This window comes from Muscardinus avellanarius (assembly GCF_963383645.1).
Source record: "Muscardinus avellanarius genome assembly, chromosome: 10".
NCBI lineage: Eukaryota > Metazoa > Chordata > Mammalia > Rodentia > Gliridae > Muscardinus > Muscardinus avellanarius.
The window spans coordinates 61,625,238-61,644,536 of NC_137796.1; the positions used below are offsets into that span (position 1 = coordinate 61,625,238).

Sequence of the window (19,299 nt, forward strand, 5' to 3'; positions counted from 1 at the left end):
TTTTTATTATATTTTGTGGGTCTGGGATGGAACCCAGGGGCATTCGACCTCCGAGCTATACCCCCTGCCCTATTTTTATTTTTTTATTATTTATTTTGAAACAAGGTCTCACTAAGTTCCGAAGGGCCTCACTAAGTAGGGCGGAGGCTGTCCTCCAACCTGGATCCTACAGTCTCAGCCTCCCCAATGCTGGGATTACAAACAGTGCACCACCACTCTCCGGCTTCCTGTTTTTTATTTTGAAAGAAGGTTGCTAAATTGCTGAGATTGGCCTCAAACCTGCCATCTTTTTGTCTCAGTCTTCCAAGTACTGGGATTACAGGTGTGAGCCACCATGAAAGGCTCAGCTTTAAGCCTTGATTTTACCCTGAAACCATATATGACTTTGGTCAGGGGTGGTACTACTTTGATCCCCCCGCCCCCTGCCCCGGAACTGGGGATTGAACCCAGGGGCACTCTAATTTTTATGATTTATTTATTTTATTTTATGTTTTTTTTTATTTTTGTTCCACTGGGGGATGGAACCCAGGTGCTTTCTAACTCCAGGCTACACTCCCAGACCTATTTTATATTTTTATTTGGAAACAGGGTATCTATAAGCTGCTGAAAACCTAAGTAGCTGAGGCTGGCTTAGTACCTTTGCGATCCTCCTATCTCAGCCTCCCAAGTACTGGGATTACAAGCATGTGCCATCATGTCCAGCTATTTATTTATTTATTTTTATTCTTTTTTTGTGTGTGTGGTACTGGGAATGGAAGCCAGAGGCATTCTACCTCCAAGCTATACCTCTAGCCCTATTTTTTATTTTGAAACAGTCTTACTGAATTGCAAAGGGCCTCACTAAGTAATAGCTGAGGATGTCCATGAATCTGCCGATCCTCCCATCTCAGCTTCCCAAATGCAGAGATTACAAGCATGCACCACCATACCCAGGTTATTCTTTATTTTGAAACGGTCTCATGGACTTACAAAGGGCCTCAATAAGTAGCTAAGGCTGGCTTGGCTTTCTGGTTTTCTTTCTTTCTTTCTTTCTTTCTTTCTTTCTTTCTTTCTTTCTTTCTTTCTTTCTTCCTTTCTTTCTTTCGTACTAGGGGTAGAACCCAGTGGCATTCTACCTCAGAGCTATACCATCAGCCCTATTTTTTAGTGTTTTTTTTTTTTTGAGGGTTTGGGGATGGAACCCAGAGATATTTGACCTCTGAGCTACACCCCCTGCCCAATTTTTTATTCTTTATTTTGAAACCAGCTCTCACTGAGTTGCAGAGGGCCTCACTAAGTAGCTGAGGCTGTCCGCGACTGCAATCCTTGGGTCTCAGCCTCCTGAATGCTGGGATTACAAGTGTGTGCCACCACACTTGGCTTCCATCCCTATTTTTAATTTTCTGTTTGAAACAGGGTCTCAGTAAGTTGTGGAGGACCTCACTAAGTAGCTAGAGCTGGCTGTGAACCTGCGATCCTCCTGTGTCAGCCTCCCAAATACTGGGATTACAAGCGTAGGTCACCACACCAAGCTTTCTTTTTTTCTTTCTTTTTTTTTTTTTTTGTGGTACTGGGGGAGGAACCCAGAGGCTTTCTACCTCCGGGCTATACTCCCAGACCTATTTTATATTTTATTTGGAAACAGGGTCTCACTGAGTTGCAGAGGGCCTCACTAAGTAGCTGAGGCTGTCTGCAAACCGCGATCCTCCTGTCTCAGCCTCCGGAATGCTGGGATTACAAGCATGCGCCACCATGCCCGGCCTCTTTTTTTTTTCTTTTAAAGGCATAATTTATTTAGCCTCTAGAAGTAGAATGTGCTGTCCATTTCACAAAGGAGCCACCTATGGTACACGCCTGTTATCCCAGTACTTAGGAATCTAAAACAGGAGGGTCAGAGGTTTGAAGACAGCTTCAGCCAAGTACTGAGACTCATCAACCTAGCAAGACCCTGCTTCAAAATAAAAATAAAATAGTTTGTAATCCAAGTATTTGGGAGGCTGAAACAGGAGAATGGCAGGTTTGTGGACAGCCTCAGCTACTTAGTGAGCCCTCCACAACTTACTGAAATGCTATTTCAAAATAAAAAATAAAAAATAGGGCTGGGGCCAGGCATGGAGGCACACGCTAGTAATTCCAGCATTTGGGAGGCTGAGACAGGAGGCCCACGCTTCACAGACAGCCTCAGCTACTTAGTGAGGCTTTTTGCAACTCAGTAAGACTGTCTCAAAATAAAGAATTAAAAATAGAACTGGGGATGTAGCTCCAAAGTAGAATGAACCTGGTTTCCATCCCAAATACTGCCAAAAAAAAAGGCTGGGGTATAGTTTGGAGGTGAAATGTCTCTTGGTTCCATCCCTAATACCACCAAAATAAATAAATAAATAAATAAATAAATAAATAAATAAATAAATAAGCAAGCCAGGCGTGGTGCCACACACTTCTAATCCCAGCATTCAGGAGGCTGAGACCAGAGGATCACGGTTCACGGACAGCCTTAGCTACTTAGTGAGGCCCTCCGCAACTCAGTGAGACCCTGTTTCAAAATAAAGAATAAAAAATTGGGCAGGGGGCATAGCTTGGAGGTCAAATGCCTCTGGGTTCCATCCCCAGACCTGCAATAACTAACTAAATAAATAAATGTCTGATTTAGCTGGACATGGCACATGCTTATAACTCCAGTACTTGGGAGGCTGAGGCTGAGACAAAGAGGACCATAGGTTCAAGAACAACCTCGGCAAGTAGTGAAACTCTCAGCTACCTAGTAAGATGCTGTTTCAAAAAACAAAAAAATAAAGAACATTTCTGGGGGTGTAGCTCAGAGGTAGAATGACCCTGGATTTAATCCCCAGTACGGGGAATACAAGCCGGAGCCAGGTGTGGTGGCACATGCTTGTAAATCCAGTATTTGGGAGGCTGAGACAGGAGGATCGCAGTTCATGGACAGCCTCAGCTCACTAAGTAGAGGCCCTTTGCAACTCAGTGAGACCCTCTTTCAAAATAATGACTAAAAAATAGGGCTGGGGGTGTAGCTCGGAGGTAGAATGTCCTTGGGTTCCATCCCCAGACCTTCAAAAGAAAGAAAAAAAAATTGGGACCAGGCGTGGTGGCGCACACTTGTAATCCTAGCATTTGGGAGGCTGAGACCAGAGGATCGCAGTTCGCATAGCCTCAGCTACTTAGTGAGGCCCTCTGCAACTCAGTGAGACCCTCTTTCAAAATAAAGAATAAAAAATAGGGCAAGGACGGTGTAGCTCGAAGTTTGAATGCCCCTGGGTTCCATCCTCAGACCAAAAAAAAAAAAAAAAAAAAAAAAAATTGGGCTGAGGGTGTAGGTTGTAGGTAGAATGCCCCTGGGTTCCATCCCCAGTACCGCAAAAATAAATAAATAAAAACAAATAAAATAAAATATAAGTTAGACGTAGTGGTCCATGCTTTTTTTTTTTTTTTTTTGGTGGTACTGGGGGTGGAACCCAGAGGCTTTCTACCTCTGGGCTATACTCCCAGACCTTTCTTTATATTTTATTTGGAAACAGGGTCTCCTAAGTTGCTGAGAGCCTCATCACTAAGTAGCTGAGGCTGGCTTTGAACTCATGCGATCCTCCTGTCTCAGCCTCCCAAGCGCGGGGGTTACAAGCTTGCACCACCACGCCTGGCTTTGGTCCATGCTTTTAATCCCAGTACTTGGAAAGCCAAATCAGGAGGATTTGGATTCACAGCCAGCCTCAGCTACTTACTTAGTGAGGCTCTATACAATTTAGTGAGACACAGTTTTGTTTTTGTTTTGTTAGTGGTACTAAGGATAGAACCAAGAGGCCTTCTACCTTCGAGCTACACCCCCAGCCCTATATTTATTTATTTATTTATTTATTTATTTATTTATTTATTTATTTATTTGTGGTACTGGGGTCCTGGAAACCCTTCTACCTCCGGGCTACACTCCCAGACCTATTTTATATTTTTTATTTGGAAACAGAGTCTCTTAAACCAGCACGGCTGGCTTCAAACCTGCACAATCCTCCTGTCTCTGCCTCCCAAGCGCGGGGATTACAAGCGTGTACCACCATGCCTGACGTGAGACCCAGTTTTAAAAAATAAAGTAAGCTGGGCATGGTGGCGCACACTTGTAATCCCCACGCTTGGGAGGCTGAGACAGGAGGATCGCACAGGTTTGAAGCCAACCTCAGCTACTTAGGCTCTCAGCAATTTAGTGAGACCCTGTTTCCAAATAAAATATAAAATAGGTCTGGGAGTGTAGCCCAGAGGTAGAAAGCCTCTGGGTTCCACACCCAGTACCACCAAAAAATAAAATAAAATAAAGTATAGATGCTGGGTGTGGTGGCACAGCCTTGTAATCCCAACATGAGGAGGACTGTAAGACTGGGGTCGCAGACTGGTTCAGCTACTTAGCGAGGCCCTTTGCAACTCAGTGATACCCTCCTGGATGTGGTGGTGCACGCTAGTAATCCCAGAATTTGGGAGACTGAGAACGGAGGATTGTGGTTCGCAGACAGTCTCAGCTACTTAGTGAGGCTCTCTGCAACTTAGTGAGACCCTGTTTCAAATTAAAAAGAATAAAAAATAAGGTAGGGGGTGTAGCTCGGAGGCCGAATGCCCCTGGGTTCCATCCCCAGACCAGCTAAATAAATAAATAAATAAATAAATAAATAAATAAATATTAAAAGATTAAAAACAGCTGGGCGGGTGGCATACGCTTGTAATCCCAGCATTTGGGAGGCTTGAGACTGGAGGATCGCGGTTCGCGGACAGCCTCAGCTACTAAGTGAGGCCCTCTGCAACTCAGTGAGACTCGGTTTCAAAATAAAAAACAAACAAACAAAAAAAAACAGGGCAGGGGTTGTATCTCGGAGGTCGAATGCCCCTGGGTTCCATCCCCAGACCCGCCAAAAAAAAAAAAAAAAGATTAAAAACTAGGGTTGGGGATGTAGCTCAGAGGTAGACTGCTTCTGGGTTCCATCCCCCGTACTGCAAAATAAACAAATTAATAATAATAATAATAATAATAATAATAATAATTAAATTAAAGAATTAAGCTGGGTGTGGTGGCTCACGCTTGTAATTCCGGTACTTGGGAGGCTGAGACAGGAGGATCACGCAGGTTCGAAGCCAGCCTCAGCTACTTAGTGAGGCTCTCAGCAACTTAGTGAGACCCTGTTTCTAAATAAAATATAAAATAGGGCTGGGAGTATAGCCCGGAGGTAGAAAAGCCTCTGGGTTCCACCCCCAGTACCACCAAAAAAATAAAAATAAAAAAGAATTAAAAATAGGGCTGGGAGTGTACCTTGGAGGTAGAATGTCCCTGGGTTCCAACCCCAGTAATGACTGCAAATAATAATAATTTTAAAATAAAATAGGGTTTGTTCACAGGTAAATGCCCCTGAGTTACTCTCTAACGCTACATACACACAAAAAGAACTTCCTTTCTTTCTTTTTTTTTTTTTTTTTTTGCGGGTGTGGGGATGGATCCCAGAGGCATTTGACCTCCGAGATACACCCCCTGCCCAATTTTTTATTCTATATTTTGAAACCGGGTCTCACTGAGTTGCAGAGGGCCTAAGTAGCTGAAGCTGTCCGCGAACCACAATCCTCTGGTCTCAGCCTTTCAAATGCTGGGATTATAAGCGTGCGCCACCATGCCCGGCTAGAACTTCCTTTCTCTATCCCCACTGTTTGGAGTGTAAAGCTGACACCGCGTTGGAGCATCAGATTGAGCTAAGACATGTTAGAAGGAGCTTGAATCCCCGAATTCCCGACGCTGTGGGCCTCTGTCTCTAATTCCAATCACCTGTGAAGATTCGACAGGTCAGACCTCATTGTCTGTTTATGTAAATGGTATTATTATGTGGTTTTCAATTTACAATAGCCAAATTTGTAACTTGATTTCACTATAATTTACATTCTTTTTTTGTGTGTGGTACTGGTGTAGAACACAGGGGCTTTTCTACCTCCGAGCTACACTCCCAGACCTATTTTATACTTTATTTGGAAACAGGGTCTCACTAAGTTGCTGAGAGCCTCACTCAGTAACTGAGGCTGGCTTCGAACCTGCGTGATCCTCCTGTCTCAGCCTCCCAAGCACTGGGATTACAAGGGTGTGCCACCACACCCAGCTTTTATTTTTTATTTTGAAACAAGGTCTCACTAAGTTACAGAAGGCCTAAGTAGCTGATACTGGCTGAGAACAGTGATCCTCCTGTCTACCTCCTGTCTCAGCCTCCCAAGTACTGGGATTACAAGCGTGCATCACCACACTGGTTTATTCTTTATTTTGAAACAGTGTCTCACTAAAAAATTGTGGAGGGCCTCACTAAGTAGCTGATGTGATGCTGGCAGTAGCACACCTGCGACCTCCTGTCCGAGCCTCCCAAGTACTGAGATTTACTGGGATTTCAGGGATGTGCTACCTCGCCTAGCTCTTTTCTCCTCCTCCTCCTCCTCCTCCTGCTCCTCCTCCTCCTCCTCCTCCTTTCCTCCTCCTCCTTTTTTTTTTTTTTTTTTTTTTTTTTGGTGTGTGTGTGTGTATATGGGTCTGGGGATGGAACCCAGGGGCATTCAACCTCTGAGCTACACCCCAGCCCTGTTTTTTTATTCTTTAGTTTGAAACAGGGTCTCACTAAATTGCAGAGGGCCTCACTAAGTAGGTGAGGCTGGCCGCAAACCCGGATCCTTCTGTCTCAGCCTCCCGAATACTGGGATTCCAAGCTTGCGCCACCATGCCCCGCCTCTCTTCTTCTCGATGGCTGGCAGGTAGCGTGAGGAATGGCTGAGCAACCAGAACACAGCAGTCAGTAACCTGCTCCATTTGAAAAGCAGCATTTTTGAACTGGTTGAGACTTTTTGTGGCACTGGGGATAGAACCCAGGGTCATTCTACATCTGAGATATACCCCCAGACTTATTATATTCTTTATTTTGTAATAGGGTCACTAAGTTGCGGAGGGCCTAAGTAGCTGAGGCTGGCTGCGAACCTGTGATCCTCCTGTCTCAGCCTCCCAAGTACTAGGATTACAAGCATGCACCATCATGCCCAGTTTGGTTGAGATGTTTATTAAAAAACTTAGCTACCAGCAGGGGTTGATGGCACATTCTTGTAATTTCAGCATTTGGGAGACTGAGACAGGAGGATTGTGATTTAAGGACAGCCTCAGCTGCTTAGTGAGACCCTCCGCATCTCAGTGAGATCCTGTTTCAAAATAAAGACTAAAAATAGGGCAGAGGTATAGCTCAGAGGTAGAATGCCCCTGGGTTCCATCGCCAGACCCGCAAAAAAAAAAAAAAAAAAAAAAAAAAAAAAAGGACTGCTGGGGGTGTAGCTCAGAGGTAGAGTACCCATGGGTTTCATCCCTAGTACTGAAAATAAAATAAAATAAAATAAAAACAAAAACAAAAAACCTACACTATCTTGCTTAAGCCACTTATTTTGGTTTCTTTTGCAGTTGCCAAACTGATAGAGAGAACAATTTTCCTCCATTGTAAGAGAGGGACAAAATATATTACATGATTGCCCTACAAATAAGTGTAATATAAATACTGTGCCATGCTCAGCGTGCACACCTGTAATCCTAGTACTTGGGAGGTCAAGACAGAAGGCTGTGGGTTTGAGGACAATGTCAGCAAGGTAGTGAGAACTCGTTTCAAAATAAACAATAAAAAAGCCCAGCTTGAGCCAGGTGCGGTGGCACATGCTTGTAATCCTCAGTTAGTAATCCTGAGCCTGTCCAAGAACAGCCTCCTGAATGCTGATTACATGTGTGCGCCACTATGCCCAACTTTTATTCTTTATTTTGTTTTATTTTATTTTATTTTTGATAGGTCGGGTCCTACCCCGCAGTGGGGACAGGAGGCAGAACCCCAGAAGCCAGAAGTGGAGATATCGCGAGACTCCAAGTGTCTCGAAACTCCAGACATCGCAAGACAGACTCCAGGTGCTACAAGACTCCAGATGGCACAAGAACATCAACATTCCCACACTGCTAGCTCCACCCCAAGACCCCCCCTGTGAATATCCGTACTTCCTCTCTGACCATGTGACTCTGCCAACCAACTGTGCAACTCTGCTGACTGCACGGCTCTGCTGCTCAGTCATCCGTCCCTTCCCCAGTGGTAAGCAGACTTCGCCCAAAGGTGTTGATTGATTGAGGAGGTCTTTAACAACTTGGCTGGTATTTGCCTCCTTCATGACCCCCAACTTAATTTCAACATTACAATTTTATTTTATTTTATTTTTGTGGGTCTGGGGATAGAACCCAGAGGCATTCAACCTCCAAGCTACACTCCCTGCCCTTTTTTTTTTTTTTTTTTTGTGTGTGTGTGTGTGTGTGTGTGTGGTACTGGGGGTGGACCCAGGGGCTTTTTTCTACCTCCGGGCTATACTCCCAGACCTATTTTATACTTTATTTAGAAACAGGGTCTCACTAAGTTGCTGAGAGCCTCACTAAGTAGCTGAGGCTGGCTTCGAACCTGCGTGATCCTCCTATCTCAGCCTCCAAAGTGCTGGGATTACAAGCGTGTGTCACCACACCCGGATTCCCCCTGCCCCATTTTGTATTCTTTATTTTGAAACAGGGTCTCTCTAAATTGCAGAAGGCCTCACTAAGTAGCTGAGGCTGTCCGCGAACTGCTATCCTCTGGTCTCAGCCTCCCAAATGCTGGGATTACAAGTGTGCACCACCATGCCTGGCTTCTTATTCTTTATTTTGAAACGGTCTCACTGAGTTGCAAAGGGCCTCACTAAGTAGTTGAGGTTGTCCACGAACTATGATCCTCCTGTCTCAGCCTCCCTAATGTTGGGATTACAAGCATGCGCCACCATGCTGGGCTTTGATTAGCCTCAGCTACTTAGTGAGGCCCTCCACAATTTAGTGAGATCCTGTTTCAAAATAAGCATAAAAAACAGGAAGCTGGGTGTGGTGGTGCATGCTTGTAATCCCAGCATTTGGGAGGCTGAGACTGGAGGATCATGCATGGTTCATGGACAGCGTCAGCTACTTAGTGACACCTTGTTTCAAAATACAGAATAAAAAAGAGGGCAGGGGGTATAGTTTGGAGGTAGAATGCCCCTGGGTTCCATCCCCAGATCCACACACACACTAAAAAAAAAAAAAAAAAAAAGAATAAAAATAAGACTGGGGTGTAGCTTGGAGGTAGAATGCCCCTAGGTTCTATCCCCCACAATACAAGAAATACAAAAAAAAAAACAAAAAACCAAACAAAAAAAAAAAAAACTAAGCAGAGAGCTGGGCATGGTAGCTCACACTTGTAATCCCAGCATTTAGGAAGCTGAGATAGGAGGATCTCGGTTCACAGACAGCCTTAACTACTTAGTGAGGCCCTTTGCCCAGTACTTGCGAGGTTGAGATAGGGAGATCACAGGTTCCAGGACAGCCTCAACAAGTAGTGAAACTCATCATCAACCTAGAAAGACCCTGTTTCAAAATAAAAATAAAATAGAGCTGGGGTGTAGCTCGAAGGTTAAATACCCATGGGTTCAATCCCCAGGACCAACACAGTACCAGAACTGTGGCTCCTGCTCACTGCCTCCTGCTCTGGGAAATGACAGCTGTCATGTCATAACAGCCACTTCTGGAGCTGGGCGTAGTGGCCACACTTGTAATCCCAGCATTCGGGAGGCTGAGACTGGAGGATCGCAGTTCACGGACAGCCTCAGCTACTTAGTGAGGCCTTCCACAACTTAGTGAGACCCGGTTTCAAAAAAATAAATAGGCTGGGCATGGTGGTGCATGCTTGTAATCCCAGCATTTGGGAGGCTGAGAACAGAGGATCGCGGTTCACAAACAGCCTCGACTTGCAACTCAGTGAGACCCTGTTTCAAAATAAAGAATAAAAAACAGAGCACGGGGTGTAGCTTGAAGGTAGAATGCCCTTGGGTTTTATCCCCAGTCCTGCTAATTAATTAATTAATTAATTAGGGTAGGGGTGTAGCTCGGAGGTAGAATGCCCCTGGGTTCCATCCTCAGTAACACACACACATACACACACACACACACAGAGCCACCAAAAACAAAAACAAAAAACAAAAAACAGCCACTTCTGGAGAGTTAGTGAGGCTTCCAGACAACAGCCAGGAAGGAACCAGAGCCTGGGGAGGAACAAGGGCCAGGGGAGGAGGGGAGGGCACTGCCTCGATGGCAAAACCTCCAGCCTCAGTCATGTCTTCCATGACTGCAACTCTGGCACAAATCTTTTGTGTGTGTGGTACTGGGGATGGAACCCAGGGGCATTCTACCTCTGAGCTACACCTCTAGCCCTATTGTTTATTTTTATTTTGAAACAGGGTCTCAGCAGCCAGGCGTGGTGGCGCACGTTTGTAATCCCAGTACTTGGGAGGCTGAGACGGGAGGATCGAGGTTCACGGCCAGCCCCAGCTACTTAGTGAGGCTCTCTGAAATTTAGTGAGACCTTGTTTCCAAATAAAGAATAAACTGGGCTGGTGGCATATACGCTTGCAATCCCAGTACTTGGGAGGCTGAGACAGGAGAATTGCAGGTTTGCAGCCAACATCAGCTACTTAGTGAGGCTTTCTGCAAATTTGTGAGACTGTCTGCAATTTAGTGAGACTTTGTTTCAAAATAAATAATAAACCATGGACAGCCTCAGCCCACATAGTGAGACCCTTTGCAACTCAGTGAGACCTTGTTTCAAAATAAAGGATTAAAAAATAGGGCTAGAGGTGTAGCTCAGAGGTATAATGCCCCTAGGTTCCATCCCCAGTACCAAAAAAAAAAAAAAAAAAAAAAAACAAAAAACCAGTCTCACTACTTGAAGGCTGTCCTTCAATTTGTAGTCCCGTAACCCTCTTGTCTGAACAGGGATTACAAGCATGAACCACCACATCCAGCTAGCACTTTTTAAAAATTTCTAGACAGGGTCTCCCTAAATTGCTGAGGACCTTGCTAAATTGCTGAGACTGACTTTGAATATGCAATCGTCTTGTTTCAGCCTAACATGTACAGGGACTACAAGTATGTGCTTTCAGACTGTTTTATTTTATTTGAGACAGGATTGCACTAAATTGCTCAGGTTTATCTAGAAATTGCATTTCTCCTACCTCAGCCTTCTGTGAATTTGGGATTACAGGCATGATCCACCTCACCTGATTCCCAGGCCAAAAAAAAATTTTCCCCAGTACTGGAGATGGAACCCAGGGGCATTCTACCTTGGAGCTACACCCCCAGCCCAATTTTTTATTCTTTATTTTGAAACCGTCTCACTGAGTTGCAGAGGTCTCACTAACTAGCTGAGGTTGTCCGCAAAACCTGGATCCTCCTGTCTCAGCCTCCTAAATGGTGGGATTACAAGTGTTTGTCACCATGCCTGGCTCCAGGCCAATTTTTTTTGTTTTGTTTTGTTTTAGTTTTTGTTCCAGGGACATTTTATCTCTGAGCTAGACCACCCCCCAGCCCTGTTTTATTTTTTATTTTGAAAAAAAGTCTCACTTGCTGAGACTGGCCTTGAACCCTAGATCCTCTTGTCTCAGCCTCCCAAATACTGGGATTATGAGCCTGGAGTGGTGGCACATGTTTGTAATTTCAGATTTGGGAGGTGGATACAGGAAGATCTGGGTACACAGATAGTCTCAGCTACTTAGTGAGGCCCTTTGCAACTCAGTGAGACCCTGTTTCAAAATAAAGAATAAGCTGGGTGTGGTGGTGCACGCTTGTAATCCCCGCGCTTGGGAGGCTGAGACAGGAGGATCGCATAGGTTTGAAGCCAGCCTCAGCTACTTAGTGAGGCCCTCAGCAACTTAGTGAGACCCTGTTTCCAAATAAAATATAAAATGGGTCTGGGAGTATAGCCCAGAGGTAGAAAGCCTTTGGGTTCCACCTCCAATACTACCAAAAAAAAAAAAAAAGTAATAAAATAGGTCTGGGAGTGCAGCCCGTGGGAGTGTAGCCCAGAGGTAGAAGGGCTTCCAGGAGCCCCAGTACCACCAAAATAAATAAATAAATAAGTAAGTAAATGCCGGGCGTGGTGGCACACCCTTGTAATCCCTGCGCTTGGGAGGCTGAGACAGGAGGATCGCAGGGGTTTGAAGCCAGCCTCAGCTACTTAGTGAGGCTTTCAGCAATTTAGTGAGACCCTGTTTCAAAAAAAAAAAAAAAAGGTCTGGGAGTATAGCCCGGAGGTAGAAAGCCTCTGGGTTCCACCCCCAGTATCACCACCACACACACAAAAAAAAAGAAATTAAAAAAATAGAGCTGGGGGTAGAGCTCGGGGGTAAAATACTCCTGAGTTCCATCCCCACTACTGCAAAAAATTAAAAAAATACTGGGATTACAGATGTGTACCAACATGTCCAGCTCACAGCCCAAATCTTGACTGCACACTATCAGAACCCTCGATCAGAACCTCCCAGCTAGCCAGGCGTGGTGGCACACACTTGTAATCCCAGCATTCGGGAGGCTAAGAATGAAGGATCGCGGTTCGCGGACAGCCTCTGCTACTTAGTGAGGCCCTCTGCAACTCAGTGAGACCCAGTTTCAAAATAAAGAATAAAAAATAGGGCAGGGGGTATAGCTCGGAGGTCTAATGCCTCTGGGTTCCATCCTCAGACCCAGACCCACACACACACACACACACACACACAAAAGAATCCCCCAGCTAAACCACTCCAGGTTTTTTCGTTTTGTTTTGTTATGCTTGTGTGTGGTGGGATACTGGAGACTGAACAATTGAACCTAGGGGCATTCTACCTCTAAACTACACCCTTAGCCTGCCTGCCTTCCTTTCTTTCTCCCTTCTTTCCTACCTACCTTCCTTCTTTCATTTATTTATTGGCATTGAGGAGTGACCCAGGGGCATTCTACCTCCAAACTATGCCAAGAGCCCTATTTTTTGCTTTTATTTATTTATTTATTTGGTGGTACTGGGGTTCCTGGAAACCCTTCTACCTCTAGGCTGCACTCCCAGACCTATTTTGTATTTAGAAACAGGGTCTCTTAAGCCAACGCGGCTGGCTTCGAACCTGCGAGATCCTCCTGTCTCCGCCTCCCAAACTCAGGGATTACAAGCGTGCGCCACCACACCTGGCTTACTTTTATTTTGAAATAGGATCTTGCTAAATTGATGAATCTCACTATTTGCTGAGGCTAGCCTCGAACCTATGATTCTCCTGTCTCAACCTCCCAAGTACTGGGATTACAGGTGTATGAAATCATGCCTGGCTTGGGTTTATCCTTTTAAATTTTGGAATCATTTGTCTTGAAGCAGTAGAACCCAGAAGGATTCTACTTTCAAGCTCTACCTGCAGCCTTTTTTATTTTGATCCAAGGTCTAGCTAAAATACTGAGGCTGGGCATGGTGGCGCACACTTGTAATCCCAGCATTTGGGAGGCTGAGACTGCAGGATCACTGTTCACAGACAGCCTCTCTATTTACCAAGTCCCTTCGCAATTCAGTAAGACCCTGTTTCAAAAAATAAAAAGACTAAAAAATAGGGCTTGGGTTGTAGCTCGGAGGTACAGTGCCCCTGGGTTCCATCCCCAGTACTGCAATAAAATAAAATAAATAAAATAAAAATAAGCTGGGTGTGGTGGCGCACACTTGTAATCCCAGAATTTGAGAGGCTGAGATAGGAGGATCACGGTTCAAGGACACCCTCAGCTACTTAGTAAGGCCCTTTGCAACTCAGTGAGACCCTGTTTCAAAACAAAGAATATAAAACAGGGCAGCAGGTGTTGCTCGGAGGTAGAATGCCCCTGGGTTCCATCCCTAGACCCGCAAAAAAATAAAATAAAATAAAATAAAAATAAAAAAATAAATAAATAAACTGGGCATGGTGGCTCACACTTGTAATCCCAGCATTTGGGAGGCTGAGACAGGAGGATCAGGGTTCATGGACAGCTGCAACTACTCAGTGAGGCCCTGTGCAACTCAGACCCTGTTTTGAAATAAAGAAAAAAATAGGGCAGGGGGTGTAGTTCAGAGATAGAATGCCCTTAGGTTCCATCCCCAGTACCTCAATATATAAATAAATAAATAAATAAATAAATAAATAAATAAAATACTGAGGGCCTCACCAAGTTGCTCCAGCTGACCTCAAATCTGGAATCTCTCTGCCTCAGTCTCCCAAGTACTGGAAATACAGGCATTTCCTAACACACTGGGCTCAAAGACTGCCTTTCTAAACTGAAGACTCAGGTGGGTTATATGGGCACCAGTTCAGGCAACCTAGGGGACAGGTCCTGGGTCAGCTCATTTTTCCCAGTAACTAGCTGTGAGGCTTCAGGGAGGGGGACCGCACACCCGTGCCTCAGTTTCCCTAACTGTGAAATAAAGATGCTTCTCACAGGTACCTTCTCAGGATTCCTGTTGGGATAGACCTAGACTGGCCCCGAAGGCTGCAAGCGAATACTTCTTTGGAAAGGGGGCAGCGAGGGTGCCTAGAGGTGGCCTCACCTCCACTGGCAGCAGAGGGAGGTGGTGGGGAAGGCCAAGCCCACCAGCCATGGCTGAGAAGGGCATGGTAAGCCCTGGAACCTGAGTCCTGGGGACAAATCCCTCCATGACCGCTCACATGCTGTGTGACTAGGTTTTCCTGTTCCCTGCCTGAAGCCTGCCACATTTCCCTTTCCCATAAAATGGCAATGATGACACTTGCTATGGCAACCAAGGTCGACAGTCTGACAGATCAGTAGCCAGGCACAGTGATTAGTGTCAGCACTGTTAAAAATAATGAGAACAGGACAACGGGGCAGCATGCACCCTCGCAGTGGCTGCGGGGAAAGCTGTGGATCTCGGGAAGGACCTTGAGCAGAAGTCAAAAGACCTGACAATCATCTATGCAGCTGATTCATCGGGAACCTTCAAAGAACCTGTCCCACCTCAGTTCCATTCTGCGGCTCCCTAGGTTGCAGCTTAAGATGGGAGCTAGAATCCCCTCCTTCCCCATTTGACCCCATCCCTTCCTCCCATCAGGGACTTGTCACTCTCAGCCTGGGTCTCTATCACCTCTGGTCTCTATCCCTCTCTCTGGATCTTGTCACCCCTTTCTGGGTCCCTGTCCCTCTCTTACATGGCTGTTACTCCCTCCTTCCTTCTCTCTCTCTCTCTCTCTCTCTCTCTCTCTCTCTCTCTCTCTCTAGTTGGGGATTGAACACAGGGGCAATTCTGTATCTGAGCCATAATACCCATCCTATTTTTTTTTTTGGTGTGGTATTGTGGATGGAACCCAGAGACATTCTACCTCTGAGCTACACCCTCAGCCCTATTTTTTATTCTTTATTTTGAAACAAGGTCTCACTAAATTGCAAAAGGTCTCACTAAGTAGCTGAAGCTGTCAGTGAACTGGGATCCTCCTGTCTCAGCCTCCCAAGTACTGGCTTTATTCTTTATTTTGAAACAGGATCTTGAGCCAGGCGTGGTGGCACACACTTGTAATTCCAGTATTTGGGAGGCTGAGACAGGAGGATCTGGGTTCATAGACAGCCTCAGCTATTAAGTGCGGCTCTTTGCAACTCAGTGAGACCCTGTTTCCAAATAAAGAATAAGCTGGGCATGGTGGCGCATGCTTGTCATCCCAGCATTCGGGAGGCTGAGACCAGAGGATCGCGGTTCGCGGATAGCCTCAGTTACTTAGTGAGGCCCTCTGCAACTCAGTGAGACATGGTTTCAAAATAAAGAATAAAAATAGAGCAGGGGTTGTATCTCAGAGGTTGAATGCTCCTGGGTTCCATCCCCAGACCCGCAAAAAAAAAAAAAAAAAGAATAAAAATAGGGTTGAGGATGTCGCTTGGAGGTAGAATGCCCCTGGGTTCCATCCCCAGTACGAAAGAAAGAAAGAAAGAAAGAAAGAAAGAAAGAAAGAAAGAAAGAGAGAGAGAGAGAAAGAAAGAAAGAAAGAAAGAAAGAAAGAAAGAAAGAAAGAAAGAAAGAAAGAAAGAAAAGAAAGAGAGTCTCACTGAGTTGCAAGGGCCTCACTAAGTAGCTGAGGCTGGCCGCGAACCTAGATCCTCCTATCTCAGCCTCCCAAATGCTGGGATTACAAGTGTGCGCTACACGCCCAGCCTCATCTTTCTCTCTTGATGCAGCTAGATGCAGGAGCCAGTATCTGCTCTTGCCCCTTTCTCTCTGCTGCTGCTGGCCATATCCCTGAGGTGTCAGCTGCCATTACTGTTTCCATTTTGCAGAAGAAAAATCTGCAGCCTTTGAGGCTGACACTCCCTCAGCGCACAAGCTCACACTGCCTCAGGCCTTGATCAGGCTGCCCAGAGCTCTCTCAGACATTGTCAGCCACTGGGGGACGAGACTCAGAAATAGCTCTGGTGGGAGGCGGAGAGCTGCAAGTGCTGTGGAAGATGCTCAGGGAGGGAGGGAGGAAGCTTCCTCTGGCTGGGGGAAGAGATGACTCCTCTGCATCCATCTCCCACCACGGCCCTACCTTATACCCTGGCCCAGGCTTCTCACTGGTCTCCCTGCCTCCTGTCTCTCCTCTACTGAGCCCTCCAGGAGTCTTAGGAAAGCAGAATATTTTCATTTTAGCATCAAACCCAGAAGCGGCCTACTCCCGCCCCTGCTTATTATAAGCTTTGCACCTGACCTTGCAGAGGTTACTTCACCTCTCTATTTTTGTTTATTTTTTGATATTGGGGGTTGAACACAGAGTCATTTCTACATCCAAGGTACACCCCCAGAAATTTTTTTTTTTTAATTTCTCAATCGGAAACAGGATCTTCCTAGGTTGCTGAGAGCCTTGCTAACTTGCCCAGGCTGACTTTGAACCTGTAATCCTCCTGTCTCAGCCTCCCAAGCGCGGGGATTACAAGCGTGTGCCACCACACCCAGCTTTTATATTATTTATTGTTAATTTTGCAGTACTGGGGATGGAACCCAAGGGCATTCTACATCTGAGATCTGAGCCATACCCTCAGCAGCCTTATTTTTTTTATTCTTTTTAGTTTAGTTTTTTTTTTTTTTTCCTTTGGAAACAACAGGGCTTCACTAGGTCACTGAAAACCACACTACATTGCTGAGGTTATCCTTGAATCTGCAGTCCTCCTTAGCCTCCCAAGTACTGGGATTACAGGCGTGCGCCACCATGCCCATGTTATTTTTTATATTTTGAAATAGGGTCTTCTAAGTTGTTAAAAGTCTCACTAAATTGCTGAGGCTGACTTCAAACGTGTGACTACCATGGCTGGCTTGTTTTTGTTTTTGTGCTGGGGATTGAGTCCAGGAGAATTCTATCTCTGAGCTACACTCCCAACACTGTTTTATTGTTCACTATATTGGTGAGAGTCTCACAACTTGCTGAGGCTATCCTTGAACCTGCTATCCTCCCATCTCAGCCTCCCAAGTACTGAGATTACAGGTCTGTGAGCCAGGTGTGGTGGCGCACCCTTGTAATCCTAGCATTCCAGAGGCTGAGACCAGAGGATCGCTGTTCACGGACAGCCTCAGCTACTTAGTGAGGCCCTCCGCAACTTAGTGAGACCCAGTTTCAAATTAAAGAATAATAATAAATAAATAAATAAAAACTAGGGCAGGGGGTGTAGCTTGGAGGTCAAATGCTCCCGGTTTCCATCCCCAGACCCGAAAAAAAAACAAAAACAAAAAAACAGATATGCGCCACCACGCCCTGCATAGTATTTTTTCATGATTATTATTATTATTTTTGTTTGGTTTGGTTTGGTTTTGCGGTACTGGGGATAGAACCCAGGGGCATTCTACCTCCGAGCTACACCCCCAGCTCTATTTTTATTATTTATTTGGAAACAGGTTCTCACTGAGTTGCAAAGGGCCTCACTAAGTAGCTGAGGCTGGCCATGAACCCCGATCCTCCTGTCTCAGCCTCCCAAATGCTGGGATTACATGCCTGTGCCACCACACCCAGCTTTTATATTATTATTGTTAATTTTGCAGTACTGGGGATGGAACCCAAGGACATTCTACATCTGATATATGAGCCACACCCTCAGCAGCCCTATTTTTTTAGTCTTTTTAGTTTAGTTTTTTTTTTCCTTTGGAAACAACAGGGCTTCACTAGGTCACTGAAAACCACACTACATTGCTGAGGTTATCCTTGAATCTGCAGTCCTCTTTAGCCTCCCAAGTACTGGGATTAAAGGCGTGCGCCACCATGCCCATGTTATTTTTTATATTTTTGAAATAGGGTCTTCTAAGTTGCTAAAAGTCTCACTAAATTTCTGAGGCTGACTTCAAACGTGCGATCTCTCTGTCTTAGCCTCCCAAGTAACTGGGATTACAGGCATGCACAACCTGCTTGGCTAGACGGCCTTCCTTGACTGTGGCCGTTTGGGCCAAGGCCTCGTCTTCAGAGTTCTGACAGTGACCTTTACTTGTCCCCATCAGTGCAGAAGGCACCACTCCCAGCCTCCACCTCCACTCCCAAGACTGACTCTACCACTTAGAAGCTGTGTGACCCTGTGTATGCTATTTAACCCTTCTTGGTCTCCATAGCTTCATTTGTGAAATAGGGATAAATTATAACAAAAATAAAAGTAAGAAAAACAATGTCCTTTCTGTGCGTATAGCTGGCTGCTGCCCAAAACTTTTGTTTTGTTTTTGTTTTTTGTGTGGTAAGCCCAGGGGCATTCTGCCTCCAAGCTATACCTCCAGCCCTATTTCTATTTTTATTTTGAAACAGAGTCTCACTGGGTTGATGAGAGTCTCACTACTTGCTGAGGCTGTCCTCCAACCGGCGGTGCCCCTGTCTCGGCCTCAAAACTACTGGGATTACAGGCGCCACCACACTTTACTGCCCTTAGTTTTTTCCACCAATGGTATGTATTTCACTGTCACCTTCAGCCTCGTGCGCAGGGGACAGCTATATCCAGCACTCTGTCTTGAGTGCTATTTCCTGCTCCTAGGCTGGTGCCTGGCACTTAGACACTCAAGAAAGATTTGCTGAAGCTGGGTGTGATGATACATGGCTGTAATTCCAGTGCTTGGGAGGCTGAGACTGGAGGATCGAAGGCTAAAGGTCAACCTCAGCTTTAGAGAGGCCCTCTGTAATTTAGTAAGACCCTGTTTCAAAATAAAAAGGGCTAGAGGTGTACCTCAGAGGTAGAATACCCCTGGGCTCAATCCCTAGGAGAGAAAAAAAGAAAGAGCTGGCCAGGCGTGGTGGCGCACGCTTGTAATCCCCGCGCTTGGGAGGCGGAGACAGGAGGATGGCGCAGGTTTGAAGCCAGCCCAGCCGCGCTGGCTTAAGAGACCCTGTTTCCAAATAAAAAAAATAAAAAATGGTCTAGGAGTGTAGCCCAGAGGTAGAAGGGCTTCCAGGAACTCCAGTATCACCACCAAAAAAAAAAAAAAAAAAGAA

The 19,299-nt window shown here is 45.6% G+C and overlaps 1 protein-coding gene across 2 annotated transcripts in view; it reads right to left on the reverse strand.

The window, feature by feature from the left end:
• TSKS (testis specific serine kinase substrate) overlaps positions 1-19,299 on the reverse strand; it is a gene marked incomplete at both ends in the record, with an annotated part of 29,477 nt that overhangs the window by 8,239 nt on the left and 1,939 nt on the right. The window lies entirely within an intron of this gene.